The sequence below is a fragment of the Pseudophryne corroboree genome, chromosome 1, assembly GCF_028390025.1.
Source record: "Pseudophryne corroboree isolate aPseCor3 chromosome 1, aPseCor3.hap2, whole genome shotgun sequence".
Taxonomy (NCBI): Eukaryota; Metazoa; Chordata; class Amphibia; order Anura; family Myobatrachidae; genus Pseudophryne; species Pseudophryne corroboree.
This window is the reverse complement of record NC_086444.1, coordinates 271,648,151-271,671,124: the sequence shown is the minus strand read 5'-3', so window position 1 is coordinate 271,671,124 and position 22,974 is coordinate 271,648,151. Positions and strand designations below refer to the sequence as shown.

The following is a 22,974-nucleotide window of genomic DNA, read 5'->3' as shown; positions in this document are numbered from 1 at the left end:
TAGTACGCATGCGCAATGTTCGCACTGCGACTGCGCCAAGTAACTTTACTATGAAGAAAGTAATTTTACTCACGGCTTTTTCTTCGCTCCGGCGATCGTAATGTGATTGACAGGAAATGGGTGTTACTGGGCGGAAACACGGCGTTTCAGGGGCGTGTGGCTGAAAACGCTACCGTTTCCGGAAAAAACGCAGGAGTGGCCGGGGAAACGGTGGGAGTGCCTGGGCGAACGCTGGGTGTGTTTGTGACGTCAACCAGGAACGACAAGCACTGAAATGATCGCACAGGCAGAGTAAGTCTGGAGCTACTCAGAAACTGCTAAGTAGTTAGTAATCGCAATATTGCGAATACATCGGTCGCAATTTTAAGAAGCTAAGATTCACTCCCAGTAGGCGGCGGCTTAGCGTGTGTAACTCTGCTAAATTCGCCTTGCGACCGATCAACTCGGAATGAGGGCCCTGGTTTTGCCGAACTGCTAAAAAATTTCCTGCTTCGATCAACTTGGAATTACCCCCATTGTTATTTTTGACTTTATGACTACATCCCATTGATAAACAGCAATTTGCAAATTGTGCTGCATATTGGCATGAGGTAGCACTTTTTAGAGCATAGTGGGCATGAGATGGGCAGTGTTATGTACTGCAGATTGTAGTTGGAAGTTATTTGTCCACATTTTTTTTACTTTTTTAGAAAAAAAACATCCAAAAAGCAACTTCATCACCAATTAAGATGATGTAGAAAGTAAAAGCTTTTGGGTGCTCCAGGGTCTTTTAATTCCTGGAGCAGCCACAACTAATGGCCCCCATACATTACCAATAAATTGTGGCAATGTCCTAATCCCCTGACGGACAAGTCGGGGAATTGGAATATTAAACATGTTTAAAAATCTTGATTCCTCGAACCCGGATGACAGCAATCAGGACTGGCAAATTGACTATTTTTAAAACAAAGAATATCCCCGATTTCTCGACGCATCACAGATCAAATATGTATGTGATGGTCGGGTCAGGGAAACGGAGAAACAGACTTTAGATGTATGGGGGCCTTAAGATGCAGCATACAAAGGAGCTGGCCAGTATTTGTGTGCCTCACTGCAACATGGATTGGCAGCTGCAAGTGTCGCACCTGTGCAAATTGTGCACATAACTTTAAACCAAATTTCCTGCAAAACAAAATGTGCATTTTGGTGGATATTAAGCCATACTTAGTTTGCAAGAGTTTTTTTTTATAAACATTTACAATATGATTTAGGATGAAGGAATAAATCCATAAAATAATTGTTAATTCTATGTTGAAAAAATAAACCAGTTGGAGAGTTTTTAACAAGCTTTTGTTATTTCTGCCCATATTGATTGACAACACTTCATCCTGCCAACTGGAGTTTGGATGTAAAAGGACTATAAAAGATCTACAGTACAGAGTACACTCCCTTCAAACATTTTTACTTTATAAATGAATTTATATTCAAGTATGGGATGTCTGATGTAGCAGCTTGTTATCATGAACATAAACAGAAAATATATATATCTTGCTGCTAATCATGCGCATGATGATCAGGCTTTCTTCCTATGGTTACCAGTAGGGTCTCTGATAAAGAAGTCAATAGGGTATATCTACAAACATTTGTGTTTCTGCCGATGTCAGCCGAGATCAATCTCGGCTGATATCAGCCATTTGAGATTGCAACTTTTGGGGAAAAACACGGGCTCTCGGAGCGATCCTGGTTTCAAAAATATGGGGGACAAAAGATGTAGGGTCCCCCATATATTTGAAACAAGCACCGGGCTCCACTAGCCAGGGAGATAATGCCACAGCTGGGGGACACATTTATACTGGTCCCTGCGGCCGTGGCATTACCACCCCCAACTAGTCACCCCTGGCCGGGGATGAAGCCTGGGGCTGTCCCTACCATCCGTAGGCTATGGATGGCAGGCTTGTAGCCCATGTGTAAAAAAAAATTTTAATATTGTCTTTTACCTGTGAAACTACGGGTTCCAGCAAGCCTCCCCGCATGCTGATACTTGGTGAACCACAAGTACCAGCATGCGGGGCATTAAATGACCCGCTGGTACCTGTAGTTCCACCTGTAAAATAAATATTACAATAAAGACAGAACACACCAAGAAAGTACAACTTTATTTATACATATATGCACACTTACACACTCACATATACTTACCTAGTGTCCTAGGTGACTTACCTAGTGTCCCACGCAGCCCCTCGGTCCCCTTGTCCATGTAGAATCCATTAGGGTACCTGTAAAAAAACAAAACAATACACTCACCTAAAGTCCGGTGTGCAGTAACATAGTATCTGAGGTTGAAAAAAGACAATTGTCCATCGAGTTCAACCTATTTGTGGTGTCCTCTGCATGATGATTTGACTAAATAGTAACTATAATGCATGACTATGCACCATACCCCTGGATATCCTTATCCAATAGGAATTTATCTAACCCATTCTTAAAGGTGTTGACAGATTCCGCCATTACAACTCCCTCCGGCAGGGAATTCCAAACACGTATTGTCCTTACCGTGAAAAAGCCTTTACGCCGTATTGTGCGGAATCTCCTCTCCTCTAACCTGAGCGAGTGTCCACGAGTCCTCTGTGTTGATCTAACCAAAAACAGGTCCCGCGCAAGCTCTGAGTATTGTCCCCTTATATATTTGTAGATGTTGATCATATCCCCTCTTAGTCTCCGCTTTTCCAATGTAAACATGCCTAGTCTTTCAAGCCTTTCCTTGTATTCCATCGTCTCCATGCCCTTAATTAGTTTGGTCGCCCTCCTTTGTACCCTTTCAAGCTCCAGGATATCCTTTTTGTAGTACGGTGCCCAGAACTGTACACAGTATTCAAGGTGTGGCCTCACTAGTGATTTATATAATGGGAGTATAATACTCTCGTCCCTAGCATCAATACCCCGTTTTATGCATGCTAATATCTTATTAGCCTTCTTTGCTGCAGTCCTACTTTGGGTACTACTGCTTAGCTTGCTATCTATGAGGACACCTAAGTCCTTTTCCAGTACAGAATCCCCTAGTTTTACCCCATTTAGTAGGTAGGTGTAATTTTTGTTCTTGTTACCACAGTGCATTACCTTACACTTGTCTGTGTTGAAGCGCATTCTCCATTTGGCTGCCCATGCTTCTAATTTAACTAAGTCGTTCTGAAGAGACTCGGCATCCTCCTCTGTATTTATAGCCTTACACAATTTGGTATCATCTGCAAAAATTGACACCATGCTCTCTAGACCTTCTGTTAGGTCGTTAATGAAAATATTGAACAATAGCGGTCCTAATACTGAGCCTTGCGGCACACCACTTAGCACTTCAGTCCAAGTTGAAAAATATCCATTAACCACAACACGCTGCTTCCTATTATCTAACCAGTTTTTGACCCAAGTGCATATTGTGCTTCCTAGCCCTGATTCTTGTAGCTTGTATATAAGTCTCATGTGTGGTACAGTATCAAACGCTTTGGCAAAGTCTAAAAAGATTACATCCACGTCTTTACCCTGATCTAGGTTTGCGCTTACTGTTTCATAAAAGCCACAGGATCTGTCCTTCATAAACCCATGTTGATTCCTTTTAATGACCTTATTGGTTTCAAGGAACTTCTGAATACTATCTCTTAGAATACCTTCCAATACTTTCCCCACTATAGATGTAAGACTAACTGGTCTATAATTACCTGGTTCAGCTTTACTTCCCTTTTTGAATATAGGCACTACTTCCGCTATACGCCAGTCTTTGGGAACCATACCTGATATAACTGAATCCTCAAAGATCAGAGATAGCGGTTTTGCCAGTTCAGAGTGAAGCTCCATTAGAACCCTTGGATGAATACCATTGGGCCCTGGTGATTTATTAATCTTTAAATGTTTTAATCGGTGACAGACTACTTCCTCGCTTAAATAAGTACCTATCAGTGTGATATTGTCCTTATTGAGATTGTGTGTCAGTCCCTGAATTGGGTCCTCTCTAGTGAATACTGTTGAAAAAAACTCATTTAGTGTGTTCGCTATGTCATTATCATTTTTGCTTAAGACTCCCAACGTGTCCCTTCAAAGGGCCTATACTCTCCTTTTTTAATCTCTTGCTATTGATGTATTTAAAGAATTTTTTGGGATTTGCTTTGCTTTCCTTTGCTACTAGTTTTTCAGTTTCTACTTTAGCCGCTCTTATTTCCTTTTTGCAATTTTTGTTACATTCCTTATAGTGCTGAAATGACTCTGCTTCCCCGTCAGATTTGTATTTTTTAAATGCTCGCCTTTTCTTGCCCATAAGTTCCTTAATCTTTTTGTTAAGCCACATCGGTTTATGATTTTTATTCCCTTTTTTGCTACTCATAGGAATATATTTGAGTGTATTTTTAGCTAGCAGGAATTTTAGTACCTCCCATTTCTCCGTAGTATTTTTTCCTAAAAACAAACCTTCCCATTCAATATCCCTGAAAAATACCCTCATCATTTCAAAATTTGCTTTGCTAAAATTTAAAGTCCTAGTTGAGCCAGTATAGGGCTGTTTGTAGAAACTGATATTGAATGTGACCATATTATGGTCGCTGTTTCCTATGGGTTCCCCTACTATAATACCCGATACCAAATCCTGATTGTTTGTTAATACCAGGTCTAAGATTGCATTGTACCTAGTTGGTTCCTCAATTAGTTGGACTAGGTAGTTATCATTTAGTGTGATCAGTCCTCTTCTTTCCATGTAGGCATCCAGGGGTTAATAAAATAACAAACCGCTAAAACCCAAACCACACATGGATCCCCTTTCCCCAAATGGTGGGACCCCTCGTGACTTCTGTCAGTTGGGGACCTGCCAGCCAACCAGGGAGCGCCACATCATAGCGTTCTCCTTATTGGTGGTGCGCTCCTGGCCTGTCAATCAGGTAGAGCGCATAGGCTACAATGGAGGATCGCGATCCTCCATTATAGTCAGTGGTGGGAAATTTGCGGTCTGCGGTAGACCGCGAGGTTAATTGAGGTCACCCACACAATTTTTTATTTAATTTTTAACTATTTTACTCACTTTTACACAGAGAAGCATACATGGATCTCACTGATCCGTTCCGTGTATGATTCTTCAAACACGCCAGCCAAAAGCAGGTCTATTTGAAATTTCTATTTCTGTACGAATTCCATTCTTTTGCGGCAGTGTTTGGCTATTGGGGGTCATTCCGAGTTGGTCGTAGCTGTGCTAAATTTAGCACAGCTATGATCATCTTCCCTGACATGTGGGGGGACGCCCAGCACAGGGCTAGTCCGCCCCGCATGTCAGTCCGGCCCCCCCGCCTCCGCACAAATACAAAAGCACCGCACAGCGGTGATGCCTTTGTATTTGAGGAGAAAATCCCGGCCAGCGCAGCTTCTGCGGCTGGCCAGAAGATAATTGTCGCTGCCACTGGCCGCAGCGACTGCGTGAGACGTCACGCAGCCGCCGCGGCCCGCCCCCCCAACGGTCCGGCCACGCCTGCATTGGCCGGACCGCTCCCCCTAAACGGCGGCTTCACGCCGCCGTTCAGCCCCCTCCCACCCAGCGTCCGCCTCTGACTCAGAGGCGATCGTTAGGCAACGAAAGCTGCCACGCGCCGGCGCACTGCAGCACCAGCGCATGCGCAGTTCCGACCCGATCGCTGCGCTGCGACAAACTGCAGCGAGCGATCAGGTCGGCGTGACCCCCATTGTCGGCAGTAATAGAGAATACAAATTCTTAGTAAATTTCCATGTCGTATGAGGTGTATGTGAACAAACAACCATGTTTGACCAATAGTCTATTGATTCGTATTTGTGTGGACAGCAGTGTATCTCAATATGAATTGCCCCAACACTGCTGTGATTTGTGTTTAGTAAATTTCCGAGTTGCATTTTCGTCTGAAAATGTAAACTCAAATCAAATCGGGACCTTAGTAAATTTCCACCAATGAGAGGAGTGTCAGGATCATTGGGGTAAATTTACTAAGGTGGGAGTCTTTTTGAACTGGTTATGTTGCTCATAGCAACCAACAAAATTCTACTTAACATTTATCTAACTGCTTCTAGAAGATAATAGATAGAATCTGACTGGTTACTATGGGCAACAACACCAGTTCTAAAAAACAACCCTCCCACCTTAGTAAATTTACCCCATTGTGAAAAAAGAGATAAGTAATTCCTTATATTATTCGGACAACACAAATATTCTGGATAATGAATTCCACATCCATAAATATATAACTTTATTTCACATCCCATACAACTACATTCAAATGACAAAGAAAAAAAAAGAATACAAATTAATAAGGAGAGGAAAGTTTTTAATAGTGCATCATTATTATTCATTATTGACACTTTAATTTTAAATATACCCAGCCATCTGCAGGGTCGCACATTAATTTATTGGAGAAATGGAGTAGGAAGAAGGAAGATGGTAACTGGGCCTTGGTGAACACCTTCCTTGATAAGGATGATGGGGCTTATGAACTAATCCATTGCAGTGGAGAGAAGAGGGAAGCAATGACCTGTAGTTGAAGAAGCAGAGTAGCTGGATTTAGGTACCTTGGGGAGGTAAGTCTCTGTGTAGATACATAATTCATCTCTACGTATTTCTCTGACGTCCTAGTGGATGCTGGGGACTCCGTCAGGACCATGGGGATATAGCGGCTCCGCAGGAGACAGGGCACAATAATAAAAGCTTTAGGATCAGGTGGTGTGCACTGGCTCCTCCCCCTATGACCCTCCTCCAAGCCTCAGTTAGATTTTTGTGCCCGACGAGAAGGGTGCAATCTAGGTGGCTCTCCTGAGCTGCTTAGAATAAAAGTTTAAGTTAGGTTTTTTATTTTCAGTGAGTCCTGCTGGCAACAGGCTCACTGCTACGAGGGACTTAGGGGAGAGAAGAAAACTCACCTGCGTGCAGGATGGATTTGCTTCTTAGGCTACTGGACACCATTAGCTCCAGAGGGAGTCGGAACACAGGTCTCACCCTGGGGTTCGTCCCGGAGCCGTGCCGCCGACCCCCCTTGCAGATGCCGAAGTTGAAGAGGTCCAGAGAAACAGGCGGCAGAAGACTTTCAGTCTTCATAAGGTAGCGCACAGCACTGCAGCTGTGCGCCATTGTTGTCAGCACACTTCACCAACAGTCACCAACTGTCACTGAGGGTGCAGGGCGCTGGGGGGGGCGCCCTGGGCAGCAATGTATAATACCTTTTTATGGCTAAAATACATCACATATAGCCCTTGAGGCTATATGGATGTATTTAACCCCTGCCAGATCTCACAAACTCCGGGAGAAGAGCCCGCCGAAAAGGGGGCGGGGCCTATTCTCCTCAGCACACGGCGCCATTTTCCTGCTCAGCTCTGCTGTGAGGAAGGCTCCCAGGCTCTCCCCTGCACTGCACTACAGAAACAGGGTTAAAACAGAGAGGGGGGGCACTTATTTGGCGATATGATTACATATATAAAAATGCTATAAGGGAAAACACTTGTATAAGGGGTTGTCCCTGTATAATTATAGCGTTTTTGGTGTGTGCTGGCAAACTCTCCCTCTGTCTCCCCAAAGGGCTAGTGGGGTCCTGTCCTCTGTCAGAGCATTCCCTGTGTGTGTGCTGTGTGTCGGTACGTGTGTGTCGACATGTAGGAGGACGATGTTGGTGAGGAGGCGGAGCAAATTGCCTGTATTGGTGATGTCACTCTCTAGGGAGTCGACACTGGAATGGATGGCTTATTTAGGAATTACGTGATAATGTCAACACGCTGTAAGGTCGGTTGACGACATGAGACGGCCGGCAAACAAATTAGTACCTGTCCAGGCGTCTCAGACACCGTCAGGGGCTTGTAAAAACGCCCATTTACCTCAGTCGGTCGACACAGACACAGACACGGACACTGACTCCAGTGTCGACGGTGAAGAAACAAACGTATTTTCCTTTAGGGCCACACGTTTCATGTTAAGGGCAATGAAGGAGGTGTTACATATTTCTGATACTACAAGTACCACAAATAAGGGTATTATGTAGGGTGTGAATAAACTACTTATAGTTTTTCCTGAATCAGATAAATTAAATGAAGTGTGTGATGATACGTGGGTTTCCTCCGATAGAAAATTATTGGCGGTATACCCTTTCCCGCCAGAAGTTAGGGCGAGTTGGGAAACACACCTTAGGGTGAATAAGGCGCTCACACGCTTATAAAAACAAGTGGCGTTACCGTCTCCAGATACGGCAGCCCTCAAGGAGCCAGCTGATAGGAAGCTGAAAAAATATCCTAAAAGTATATACACATATACTGGTGTTATACTACGACCAGCAATCGCCTCAGCCTGGATGTGCAGCGCTGAGGGGGCTTGGTCGGATTTCCTGACTGAAAATATTGATACCCTTGACAGGGACAAGATTTTATTGACTATAGAGCATTTTAAGGATGCATTTCTATATATGCGAGATGCGCAGAGGGATATTTGCATTCTGGCATCAAGAGTAAATGTGATGTCCATATCTGCCAGACGACAGTGGTCTGGTGATGCAGATTCCAGACGGCACATGGAAGTATTGCCGTATAAAGGGGCGGTCCATCGGACCTGGTGGCCATGGCAACAGCTGAAAAATCCACCTTTTGTTACCCCAAATCACATCTCAGCAGAAAAGGACACAGTCTTTTCAGTCTCAGTCCTTTCGTCCCCATAAGGGCACGCGGGCAAAAGGGCCAGTCATATCTGCCCAGGGGTAGAGGAAAGGGAAGAAGACTGCAGCAGGCAGCCCATTCCCAGGAACAGAAGCCCTCCACAGCTTCTGCCAAGTCCGCAGCATGACGCTGGGGCCGTACAAGCGGACTCAGGTGCGGTAGGGGGTCATCTCAAGAGTTTCAGCACGCAGTGGGCTCACTCACAAGTGGACTCCTGGATCCTACACGTAGTATCCCAGGTGTACATTGGAAATTCGAGACATCTCCCCCTCACAAGTTCCTGAAGTCTGCTTTACCAACGTCTCCCTCCGACAGGGAGGCAGTATTGGGAACAATTCACAGGCTGTATTCCCAGCAGGTGATAATCAAAGTACCCCTTCTACAACAAGGGAAGGGGTATTATTCCACACTATATTGTGGTACTGAAGCCAGACGGCTAGGTGAGATCTGAAATATTTGAACACTTACATACAAGCGTTCAAATCAAGATGGAGTCACTCAGAGCAGTGATAGCGAACCAGGAAGAAGGGGACGATATGGTGTCACTGGATATCAGGGACGCTTACCTACATGTCCAAATTTGCCCTTCTCACCAAGGGTACCTCAGGTTCGTGGTACAGAACTGTCACTATCAGTTCAGACGCTGCCGTTTGGATTGTCCACGGCACCCCGGGTCTTTACCAAGGTAATGGCCGAAATGATGATTCTTCTTAAAAGAAATATGGACGCTTTCCTGATAAGGGCAAGGTCCAGAGAACAGTTGGAGGTCGGAGTAGCACTATCTTAAGTAGTTCTACGACAGCACGAGTGGATTCTAAATATTCCAAAATCGCAGTTTTTTCCGACGACACGTCTACTGTTCCTAGGGATGATTCTGGACACAGTCCAGAAAAGGATGTTTTCTCCCGGAGAAGAAAGACAGGGAGTTATCCGAGCTAGTCAGGAACCTCCTAAAACCAGGAAAAGTATCAGTGCATCATTGCACAAGGATCCTGTGAAAAATGGTGGTTTCTTACAAAGCGATCCCATTCGGTAGATTTCACGCAAGAACCTTTACGTGGGATCTGCTGGAAAAATGGTCCGGATCGCATCTTCAGATGCATCAGCGGATAACCCTGTCTCCAAGGACAAGGGTGTTTCTTCTGCGGTGGCTGCAGAGTGCTCATCTATGAAAGGGCCGCAGATTCGGCATTCAGGACTGGGTCCTGGTGACCACGGATGCCAGCCTGAGTGGCTGGGGAGCAGTCACACAAGGAAAAAATTTCCAGAGAGTGTGATCGAGTCTGGAGACTTCTCTCCACATAAATATACTGGAGCTAAGGGCAATTTACAATGCTCTAAGCTTAGCAAGACCTCTGCTTCAAGGTCAGCCGGTATTGATCCAGTGGGACAACATCACGGCAGTCGCCCACGTAAACAGACAGGGCGGCACAAGAAGCAGGAGGGAAATGGCAGAAACTGCAAGGATTCTTCGCTGGGCGAAAAATCATGTGATAACACTCTCAGCAGTGTTCATTCCGGGAGTGGAAAACTGGGAAGCAGACTTCCTCAGCAGGCATGACCTCCACCCGGGAGAGTGGGGACTTCATCGGGAAGTCTTCCACATGATTGTAAACCGTTGTGAAAAACCAAAGGTGGACATGATGGCGTCCCGCCTGAACAAAAAACTAGATATTGCGCCAGGTCAAGGGACCCTCAGGCAATAGCGGTGGACGCTCTGGTAACACTGTGGATGTACCAGTCAGAGTATGTGTTCCCTCCTATGCCTCTCATACAAAAAGTACTGAGAATCATAAGAGGGAGATGAGTAAGAATGATACTCGTGGTTCCGGATTGGCCAAGAAGGACTTGGTACCCGAAACTTCAAGAGATGTTCACGGAAGACCCGTGGCCTCTACCTTTAAGAAAGGACCTGCTCCAGCAGGGGCCTTGTCTGTTCCAAGACTTACCGCGGCCGCATTTGACGGCATGGCGGTTGAACGCCGGATCCTGAAAGGGCATTCCAGATGAAGTCATCCCTACCCTGGTCGAAGACAGGAAGGATGTAACCGCAAAACATTTTCACCGCATTTGGCGAAGATATGTTGCGTGGTGTGAGGCCAAGAAGGCCCCTACAGAGGAATTCCAACTGGGTCGTTTCCTACATTTCCTGAAAACAGGACTGTCTATGGGCCTAAAATTAGGGTCCATTAAGGTTCAAATTTCGGCCCTGTCGAATTTCTTCCAGAAAGAACTGGCTTTAGTGCCTGACGTTCAGATGTTTGTAAAAGGGGTACTGCATATACAGCCTCCTTTTGTGCCCCAGTGGCACCTTGGGATCTCAATGTTGTTTTGAGTTTCCTAAAGTCACATTGGTTTGAACCACTCACCACTGTGGACTTAAAATATCTCACATGGAAGGTGACGATGCTATTAGCCCTGGCTTCAGCCAGGCGTGTGTCAGAATTGGCGGCTTTATCATATATAAAGCCCTTACTTAATTTTTCATTCTGACAGGGCAGAATTGAGGACTCGTCCTCAATTTCTCCTTAAGGTGTTTTCTGTTTTTCACATGAACCAACCTATTGTGGTACCTGCGGGTACTAGGGACTTGGAGGACTCCAAGTTACTTGAAGTTGTCAGGGCCCTGAAAAATATGTTTCCAGGAAGGCTGGAGTCAGAAAATCTGACTCGCTGTTTAGCCTGTATGCACCCAACAAGATGGGTGCTCCTGCTTCTAAGCAGACGATTGCTCGCTGGATTTGTAATACAATTCAGTTTACACATTCTGTGGCAGGCCTGCCACAGCCAAAATCGGTAAAAGCCCATTCCAAAAGGAAGGGGGCTCATCTTGGGCGACTGCCCGAGGGGTCTCGGCTTTACAACTTTGCCGAGCAGTTACTTGGTCAGGGGAAAACACGTTTGCTAAATTCTACAAATTTGATACCCTGGCTGAGGAGGACATGGAGTTCTCTCATTCGGTGCTGCAGGGTCATCCGCACTCTCCCGCCCGTTTGGGAGCTTTGGTATAATCCCCATGGTCCTGACGGAGTCCCCAGCATCCACTAGGACGTCAGAGAAAATAAGATTTTACTTACCGATAAATCTATTTCTCGTAGTCCGTAGTGGATGCTGGGCGCCCATCCCAAGTGCGGATTGTCTGCAATACTTGTACATAGTTATTGTTACAAAAATCGGGTTATTCTTGTTGTGAGCCATCTTTTCAGAGGCTCCTTCGTTGTTATCATACTGTTAACTGGGTTCAGATCACAGGTTGTACGGTGTGATTGGTGTGGCTGGTATGAGTCTTACCCGGGATTCAATATCCTTCCTTATTATGCACGCTCGTCCGGGCACAGTATCCTAACTGAGGCTTGGAGGAGGGTCATAGGGGGAGGAGCCAGTGCACACCACCTGATCCTAAAGCTTTTATTATTGTGCCCTGTCTCCTGCGGAGCCGCTATATCCCCATGGTCCTGACGGAGTCCCCAGCATCCACTACGGACTACGAGAAATAGATTTATCGGTAAGTAAAATCTTATTTTTATTATTCACTGGTCTCTGCATTATTTGGTTGTCACTTGGATGCTTTTTGTCACAGAAAGTAGAATATAATATAACTTTTTTAAATCAGAGAATGTAAGGTGGGCAACCACGTTAATAAATTAATATTGGAGTGTTTCTAACCTGTCTAGAAATACATGCAGTTCAGGGATCAGGTACATAACAATGGCAGGCTAAAGGCCAGTACTCACTGGCCGATGGCAGAGAGATGTGTGCTGAGCGAACCGCTCAGCACACATCTCTCCCGCCGCTCAGCACAGCGCGATATGTGCTGAGCGTGCGGGGGGAGACGGGGGGCCGCTCACTTCACCCAGCGGGTGAAACGAGCGACCCGCTAGATTGGCCTGCATGCAGGCCAATCTAGCAGCAGCGATAGCGATGCGCGGGGCTGCGCATCGCTATCGCTGAGGGGGCTACACACGGAGCGATCGTGCTTAAAATCTAAGCAATCTAGTCAGATTGCTTAGATTTTAAGCAGCGATCGCTCCGTGAGTACCCCCCTTAATTCGACAGGGATGAAGCACAAGGGTAGTGTGGTATTAATGTACAAGCTTAATCCATTAATTCAAGTTACCACACCCCTGTCCACAATGCCACCCCCCCCCCCCCATCCTTTCAATCACACGCGCCTTTGGCGCATGCAATGGGTCACTTGGGCACACCGGGTGTCACAGACTGCGGTGCTGCCACTGCTCTATTACATATCGGTCGCTGTAATGCTTCCTGTATTATCTATACCAGGGGTCAGGGAACTTTTTTACCTTTTACCCCAAAATATATTTAGATACGCCGACGTTACCCCCTTGATTTGAAAGGAAGGAAATCATATATTATAGTGCATACATACTGGTTATCACTGTTTATATGGCATTTCTGAGATACTGTGTATATATATATATATATATATATATATATAAAATAAAAAGAGGAACTCTCCAGATTTTGCAAATATGAAAAATGTGTTCTCATTTGTTTTGATATACGTTACATAATCCACTTGAATAGTATCCTCAAGCGCTTTCGGCCCTCAATGGGCCTTCCTCAGGAGGCTACATGCAGCAACTACACAGCAAATGATGAAATCAATCAACAAATCATCCCAGGCATCCAGCAGTAAAAGTGGTCATGCCTGACTGGCTCTATATACACCAAATGTTAATTGAAAATGGCGCCAAAAATGCCCCCTTCATGACCTCATAACAATGCGACTTTTCATATAAAGATATACATAACAGGCTACAGCCTGTCCTAATAAGCACAAAACAAGGAAATAGTACAGAGCGCATTCGTGATGTCATCCAACAAGGTGTTTACTTACACAACAACGTACTCCCGCCATGAGGTTCCTGACGTGTTCACACATGCGGCCCCTCCAGTCCATGAGACGCTCACGTCAACAGGGCAAAGGGGGAGCAACGGCGCCTTTCGCCGAGCGTTACTAGGCAACGGTGACCACTTCCGGCCCTGTGAACCGCACGCGTCGCATGGCCGGAAGTGTGACCGCGTCCAGTGGAACGCAAACAGGAAGTCTCCCCGAAGCGGAATACTATCAATGAACATCATGTACCTTATTCATTGTGGCAAAGCACATAAGTGCAATTACCATCCAATGTACTGTATTATTATTTGTACATAACAATCTCCACAAATAGAGGCATATAAATAAAAGTACCCTACCAACACGAATGCACACTACTAATTCATCGGAAATTAGTAGTGTGCATTTGTGTTGGTAGGTTACTTTTATTTATATGGTTAAAAACCAGATGTTAGTGATAAATAACAGCTTTGTTAATTTAAGAAGCCCCCACAGCGCTGTTTTATGTCAGCGCTATTTTTTTTACCCCCTTCATTGACTTTACGTGTTGATGTTTATTTAACAATGAGCGGTATTCCCCGAATACCGCTCGTTGCGCTATTTCAAACTCGCCAGCTGCTCCTGTCTGTTAATTAGCCCTCACCAGCGCTGTTTGTCCCTGAAGCAGCGGGGAGCTGGGAGAGCTGCAGAGAGGAAGTAAAAGAAGGAGAGAGGACTCAGCCGGCTCATCTGCTGCCTCTTACCAGCTCACTCCCTCTCTCTCACCACACACACACACATACGGCACGCAACACATATGGGCCCTCATTCCGAGTTGTTCGCTCGTTCTTTTTCATCGCATCGCAGTGAAAATCCGCTTAGTACGCATGCGCAAAGTTCGCACTGCGACTGCGCCAAGTAACTTTACTATGAAGAAAGTATTTTTACTCACGGCTTTTTCTTCGCTCCGGCGATCGTAATGTGATTGACAGGAAATGGGTGTTACTGGGCGGAAACACGGCGTTTCAGGGGCGTGTGGCTGAAAACGCTACCGTTTCCGGAAAAAACGCAGGAGTGGCCGGAGAAACGGTGGGAGTGCCTGGGCGAACGCTGGGTGTGTTTGTGACGTCAAACCAGGAACGACAAGCACTGAACTGATCGCACAGGCAGAGTAAGTCTGGAGCTACTCTGAAACTGCTAAGTAGTTAGTAATCGCAATATTGCGAATACATCGGTCGCAATTTTAAGAAGCTAAGATTCACTCCCAGTAGGCGGCGGCTTAGCGTGTGTAACTCTGCTAAATTCGCCTTGCGACCGATCAACTCGGAATGAGGGCCATGGCACATAACACACACGGGATACAGGATGCGCACACACACACACAACAACACACACACGGGGCCGAGGACCGATAGTGGGGAGGAGGTTGGATGCTGGAGTGAAGGTGGTGGGAGGCAGACCAGCACAGATGCTGGTGCCGATGTTGGTTGTGGGAGGTGCCTGTGGATGTTGGTTGTGTGGAGGGGGAGCTTCTAATGCAGATAGCAGGTGTCGCTGCAGGCGCCCCATGTGATCACATGGCTTGCTCACTGCAAGAAACGGGACTGATAGCTATCACTGTAGTGTATTGGAGTCCCAGAGTATTCGAATGGCTCTGTAACCATTACCAGACTTATATATCTCATTAATTTTGTTTTGGAATCTCTTTTTATCGCAGCATACTGTGCTGCGATCCCTTTAATCTGGGAAACATATGAATTACACAGATTCTGTGGCTGGCTAAATTCAAGCCTGTATTTCCCATGATTTTATTTAGCCAGAACTTGTGTAAATCATAGGTGTCCCGAATTAAAGTATATCATGGCAACCAAATATTAAAGTGGTGTTTAAATTCATCGGGGCTACATTAATCAAGCAATTATGTGCAGTCTTTTTTTAAAATCAATTTGGTTCAGTATCTATGTCAGTATGGAGAGGCATGCAGGCCATAACCAACTACAAGAAAACCCCAAACCCCACTGCCATGCCCCAGGAACTGGTGAACAAGCTGAACAACTTCTACTGCAGGTTCGAAAAGGAGGCTCCCTGCCATAGCACTAGCCTAGACCCAGGCAGGCCGGTCAACCCCCCTGACCCTGTCAATCACTCTCAGGTACTACGGGTGGAGCAAGGGGAGGTAGAGGCGATGTTCAAGAAGGCCAAGCCCAGGAAAGCTCCTGGACCGGACGGCGTGTCGCCATATGCGCTGAAGATCTGCACTGCCCAACTTGCCCCCATACTTACCAAGATCCTCAACACTTCACTGGAGTCATGCTAAGTTCCCTCCTGTCTCAAACGTTCCACAACCATCCCGGTCCCTAAGAACTCGAGCGCCAAAGATCTGAACGACTACAGGCTGATCGCATTGACATATGTGCTCATGAAAGCATTTGAGCAACTGGTGCTGAACCACCTGAAAGAAGTGTCCGGCCCTCACCTGGACTCCCTACAGTTTGCCTACCGAGTGAACAGGGGCATTGAAGATGCAGTCAACATGGGGCTGCGCTTTATTCTGCAGCACCGGGACCTACCGGACACATCGCAAGAGTCCTGTTCATTGACTTCAGCTCAGCATTCAACACAATTGCTCCCAGCATCCTGCTCCCCAAACTACTCCGTCTAGAGATCCCAGAACCTACCTGCTACTGGATAATGGACTTCCTGTCAGACAGAAGCCAGGTGGTTAAAGCTGGGAAATTCTTGTCAAGTGTGCATATGACCAGCACCGGGGCTCCCCAGGGATGTGTACTCTCCCCCCTGCTCTTCTCCCTGTATGTACACCAATGACTGCTCCTCGGAGGAGCAATCAGTAAAAATCCTAAAATTTGCTGATGACACCACCGTCATTGGTCTAATCAGGGACGGGGAGGAGTCTGCCTACTGACGGGAAGTGGACCGGCTGACCCTGTGGTGCGGCAACAACAACATTGACTTGAACCCGCTAAAAACAGTAGAGATGGTGGTGGACTTTAGAAGGAAACCAACTGTCATGCCCCCGCTCATGATCACTGGCAGCGCAGTCCATTGGTGGACTCCTTCAAGCGCCTAGGCTCTAAGATCTCCCAAGACCTAAAATGGGGGACCAACACCGATACCATCGCAGGAAAGGTGCACCAGAGGCTGTTCTTCCTGAGGCAACTCTGGAAATTCAACGTCCCAGAGAAAATGCTGCTACTCTTCTACTCTGCAATCATTGAGTCAGTACTAAGCTCCTCAATCATAGCCTGTTACAGCTCCATCAGTGAAAAAGACACATGCAGGCTCCAAAGGGTGGTGAGGATGGCGGAAAAGATCATTGGAACCGACCTATCCTCTGTTCAGGACCTGTACTAATCCAGGCTCAAGAAACGCGCAGAGAACATTGCGGGTGAACAGCTGCATCCAGGACCATCCCGGCCAAGTCTACTAGGCGCTCAAAAAGCTTCTTTACTGAAGCGGTCCACCAGCTGAACAAAGACTAGCATGCCCAAATAAGTAAACTGTTAAAGTAACACTACTTTGTGCCCACAAAATTATGTATGTTGTGTGTTATATGGGGTGGTCTTCAATATGCCGGCTGACGGGATCCCGGCACACAGTATACTGGCGCCGGGATCCCGACAGCCGGCATACCGACACTTATTCTCCCTCATGGGGGTCCACGCCCCCCCTGGAGGGAGAATAAAATAGCATGGCGCGCGTAGCACGCCACCGTGCCCGCAGCGTGGTGAGCGCGGCGAGCCCGCAAGGGGCTCATTTGCGCTCGCCACACTGTCGGTATACCGGCGGTATGCTGGTTGCCGGGGAGCCCGACCGCCAGCATACCATACTACACCCGTTATATGATATGCTGTATGATGATATGCTAAATCCCCCCCCCCCCCCCCCTCATGTTGTTACTCAGCTGCTGCAATGTAAACCGGAAGCAAATTCCTAGTTTACGCAAGTATACCTGGCCAATAAAGCTAATTCTGATTCTGATTCATTGAATGAATAAGTAACTAAGGGGGCAATTACTATTTCACATAAAGCTGGTTGGTGTGGATAGTGCCTTTTTCCTTCAATAAGTGAAGTGATCATTTAAACTGCATTTTGTGTTTACTCAGAATTTCTTTGTCTTGTATTCAATTTTGTGTGAAGATTTAAAACAACTAAGGGGGATATCCAATTATCCCTGGTAATACATCGGATTTTTCTGACTTTTTTCCGATGTTTCACCGTTTGTTTGTTTGTTTGTTTTTACAGGCTATCCAGATGGATCGCCTGTAAAAAAAAAAACCCTTCTCCCGAAAACACACAGGTTCAGAGAGACCTGTGTGATTTCGTGTGAAACAGCCCCATTTTCAGATGAAAATGGATCTGTTTCCGGGGATTCTGCTTCGCCTGCCGGAGGCAGGTGAAACAAAATCCCCGATAAGCCGGCGCGTGCCGCAGCTTATCGGGGCTGATTAGCTAGCCCCCGGCGGGACAATTAGCGCTGGTAAATTACCGGGGCTAATTGGATATCCCCCTAAGTGTGACAAATATACAAAAATAGAAGAAAATGTCATGTCACAGTACTGTACTATATATATCTGCAGTAACATGGTATTATTTTCTGAGTAGACACATATGTATGTGAAGTACAGTATACAGAAAGAAATGTTTTAGGTCACATTTGACCTTTCCTGAAGCTCAAATGGCTGCTTTAATATTAACTGTAAAGGGGGGTTACCTATTACCCTTTTTTGAGCAAAAACACATAGGATTCATGAAAAGCCACAGACCTATTTGTTTCCGTGCACGTGATTGTGAAAAAAAAAGCTTACAGATGTGTCCTCGTACATCTTCCCTCAATACGCCATGCAGTGCGCAATGCCTGGTGTGAGTGAACCGCCAGGTCTCGTGCAACTCTGCTAATGTCGGTCTTCTGTTTTTTTGCTGTAGACACTTGTATATTGTGTGTGACTGAGACTGTATACCGAGCAGAACAGAACTTGTATTGGAAAAAAGCTGCAGCTGCTACATTGTAGCACTTCATGTACAGATTCAGAGACTCAGTCGCACACTGATACAAGTGTCATATATCAAATTAATAAGCACAATCTCACATGGATGAAGCGCAGTCTAATGGCTGTGAGTGGAAGCAGTGGTGAACCTGCTCTGGCCTATCAGGAAATTAGAATGAAATAGAGAACATTGCACACGTGAAAGGTGTTGTAACCTTACTTATTGAACCACCCTTGTGATATCATCACAACTTGTTTCTCTCAAAATATCATTTGCTAAGCTCATAAGTGCTAAGTAGTTCAAACGATCATCGCTCATGGAGGTTCTCAGGCTATTTTTAACAAGTTTTAGTTTTGAAAAAGATCTTTTGATGCAACAATTTTGCATTATTATCTAATACATTTGTAGGGTGATTTCATTAACTTGCTTTTCCAATATTAAACTAAAAATCCAATACTCTTGACTTATCTTTTTTATTTATTTGTGGCTGGTCCTCTGTCCCTCTCCATTATATATTATTTTTATTTGCCCTTTTACGTAAGTCCTAAATATCAATCAGTCTCCTCCATCCCACCATAACAAACGTCATTCAGTGATTCCATCCCACCCTCTTTCCTGCAGTACTTGCATTAGCTTTGATTTGCTTCCCTATTCTTCCTTTTGCTTCTACAGTATCATCTTCTCTCTCCTCTCTACAAGTGCAGAGGTGCTCTCTACCTAATGTCGGAGATGGACATCAGTGTTGTTGTGAGGCAGCTGCTCCAGATTCATGTAATACCAGATTACAGCTGAATACCGATAGGAGACATCGTCTCGTCATCGTTAACTTTGGGTGTTAACAAGAGTCACTAAGGCAGTAATGTAATATTGGCATGCTGTAGCAAAATAGCATATGCCCTTACTTACTGGTGAGTGTGGATCCTTGGTGGCGGAGGACCCCAGGATGCAGCCTGTTTAGCCTTCCCCTAAATCTACCCTGCCTGTATAAACACTACTGACACCATGATTGGATCCTCATAGGTCTCTTAAGGCCAGTACTGACGGGAGAGATGTGTGCTGAGCGATCTTAACACTGACCGCTCAGCACACATCTCTCCCCCCGCTCAGCACAGCACAATGTATGCTGAGCGAGGGGGGGGGGGGCGCTCACTTCACACAGCGCTGAAATGATCGACCCGCTAGATTGAGCCGGCATGCAGGCTCAATCTAGCACCGGCGATAGCGATGCGCGGGGCCGTGCATCGCTATCGCTGGGGGGCATACACACGACAGATCCATGCTTAAAATCTAAGCAATCTAGTTAGATTGCTTCGATTTTAAACACGGATCTCTCCTTGTGTACCCCCCTTTAAGAATCAGATTATCTCTCTCACAAAGGGCCCACTTCATACCTGATCGCAGCAGCAAATTTGTTAGCTAATGGGCAAAACCATGTGCACTGCAAGTGTGGCAGATATAACATGTGCAGAGAGAGTTAGATTTGGGTGGGTTATATTGTTTTTGTGCAGGGTATATACTGGCTGCTTTATTTTTACACTTCAATTTAGATTTCAGTTTGAACACACCCCACCCAAATCTAACTCTCTCTGCACATGTTATATCGGGTGTAGTACTGGTGACCGGCGGTCTCCTGACCGCCGGTTAGCTTACCGACGCCGGGATCCCGGCAGCATACCGACACCGGGATCCCGGCGGGGAGGGGCGAGTGCAGCTGCGCTTGCCACGCTTCGGGCTCGGTGGCGACCTGCGGTTGCCACGGGTTCTATTCCCACTCTATGGGTGTCATGGACACCCACAAGTGGAAATAGTCCCTGTTGGTCGGCATGCCGACCATCGGGATAGTGAGCCGTCGGGCTCGTGGAGGAGGTCATGTGACTGTCGGTCAGCTGACCGGCGGTCACATGAATACCACCCGTTATATCTGCCCCCCTGCAGTGCACATGGTTTTACCCATTAGCTAACAAATTTGCTGCTGCGATCAGATCTGAATTAGGCCCAAAGTTTGAAAATTCTTTTTTCATCACGCTTAAGACCAGACTATTGAACTATATTGGTGAGTGACCCAGGCAAAACTGATCATACAGTATGTGAAAATTATGTTTAAGGACCTATGGGGTGGTGCTGGTTAAGTGAAATATCTGTTCAGAGCCCTCTACGGGGAGATGAGCTCAGGGCCAGCACATATTGGCCGGCGTTTAAGCTTCAGCTATTGACCCTTTCTCTGAAATTGATCAAAAGCCCAGTAGTTTGAGCAGAGTGGGGTGTCATACAGCTCACAAGTCAGTGAGTGTATGTAGGTACCGGGTAGAGGTGCAGGATGCTGGAGCAGTGGGTATATTGCAGGTAATCTCAGGTCACACTGGAGGTAAGTGGAAGGCTGATTTCTGCCAATGTGGCACTCTCATATACTGCAGTGTCAAGATGGTCGTAGTAGCCTCAGTGCCCACTATGATACAGGGAATGAAGTTTTCCTGGAGGAGTAGCAGTGACATGACCTATTTTCTGCATAAATTGTTCTTAATAGATGGCTCTTTTTGTTTGTAGTTAGAAATTCTGAGAAAATAAATGTAATCAGTAGGGCATACAGTTTTGAAAACCACAGATAGTGCATTGCATTAATTGTATTCATTCCATGTGTAATATCACATTATTTGCAAACTGCACATAAAAGTGAGAATGTGTATGTGGCTTTAGTAAATGCCCTCAGTGAGGCTCTTTGTTTGCAGAATTCAGCCATCAGTGTTCCCTGACCTTTCCCAATCACAACAGAATGCATTGACTTTTGTGGTCCCAACTCAATCCATAGCCTAATAATTTATATTCCTAGACTACAAATTCAGTAAAATTCAAATTTACCTATGGTGCACATCTATGACTATAGGAAAAAGGACTGGTTAAATAAGTGTGATGGTCTGAAGTCAGAGCCCAATTACTGGAAAGGAAGGCAGACTGATAAATGCTTGCTGCAGTCAAGAATGGTCAAGCTCATCTGGGCTTGGTACCCTGTAAAGCAGATCAATGCAAAGGTCGAGGCAGAGGTTAAGGTTCAGACAAGATAATAAAATATGGATTGAGAAGGACACAATTGAGCATGCAGCAGCAACTAGATTATTGTCAGGAGCACAATAATCAGGCAAGGAGGAAGTGACAGGGTTTGGCTGAGCTGAACATTGGGAAAGGGCAAGGAGCTGTCCAACAGTCACAAAAGCTCAGTTGGTAGATCAACACTATTCACAGATCCCTTTGGGCCAACCAAATTCAAATATAAATGGGCACCCAATGAATCAATCCAAAAGCCTAAGCAGTGGTGGCAGGTAAGAAGAAGAGTATTCTGTCATATTTCAATATTTTTAATGTTCCATAGCTATATACTGTAGTTTATAACATAATTACTGTACCTGTCACAAAATTCCAGCTGCTCATGATAAAAACTAAATTGAAACCAAAACGGAAGGGAAGTAATAAACATTCTATAATTGTTCTATAATTTGTTAGCAATTTAATATTCTACTCTTCTGGGCAAAATGTATAAAATATGTTCTTTTTAGATTTATTGGCCAGACATCCTTAACACCAGCTATGTCTTGGCAGTCTGAATTATTAATAAAGCAGTAAAACTTTTTCTGCATTGCACTTCCTCACATTTCATCTTATAGAAAAGTGTGGAATTGCTGAAGGACATTTTCACAGTGGAGAGATTAGTTTTGAGGAGTGAATGAGATAGCTGCTGTTTTGTACTGAATGAAACTCATTTAGGCAGAATTCTGTTGTTAATGACAGTTTTGAAATTTGTAGAAAATGTACACATTCTATTTCAGATTACATTATCCATGAATCCATGAAAGAGGAGCCCTAAGAGATTGACGTGCCTTTCTGTATTTTGCTGGGCAGAAGTCATTTGCAGTCATTTAAATATTGATGCTGTGATGACTGGAAAATAGCTAAATAAACTACCTTTGATTTCATTTATCATCCTGTTAAAAACCGAGGTATACAGTATAACTTAATAGATTGATCAAAGCAACATCATCTTCTGCAAGAGCCATGGGGCCTAATTCAGACCTGTTCGCTCGCTAGGGTTTTTTTGCAGTCCTGCGTTCGTATAGTCGCCGGCAGAGTAAGTCCTGGGCTACTGAGAGACTGCACAAAATCTGTTTGTACAGCTCTGCTACACATGCGACGACTTTGCGAATGCAGGACTGCAAAAAAACCCTAGCGAGGGAACAGGTCTGAATTAGGCCCATTGTTTTCTGACCAATATTTAGCACAGAACCCAAAGTGTGTCCTACTGTAAGTAAAACTGTGTAGAGAGCAATAGTCCAGTCTATATCTACTAATAATCCCTGTTTGTGCAGTTAAGCAATCTGCTGCCCATACTACTATACGTGTTCTGCTAATCACCCCAAAATTATTTTCCTCTGCAGAGGTGGCAGAAGCTCTGTGGTTTATTTTGCTGGCAGACGGCG

The 22,974-nt window shown here is 45.5% G+C and overlaps 1 long non-coding RNA gene across 1 annotated transcript in view; it reads left to right on the top strand.

Annotated features, from left to right (window-relative positions):
* Positions 1–6,357: 6,357 nt before the first annotated feature.
* Positions 6,358–22,974, top strand: part of LOC135056793 (uncharacterized) — a 90,764-nt gene continuing 74,147 nt past the window's right edge. The window contains exon 1 of the long non-coding RNA XR_010244078.1: positions 6,358–6,549. This is a non-coding gene — a long non-coding RNA (uncharacterized LOC135056793). The remainder of the gene's footprint in view (positions 6,550–22,974) is intronic.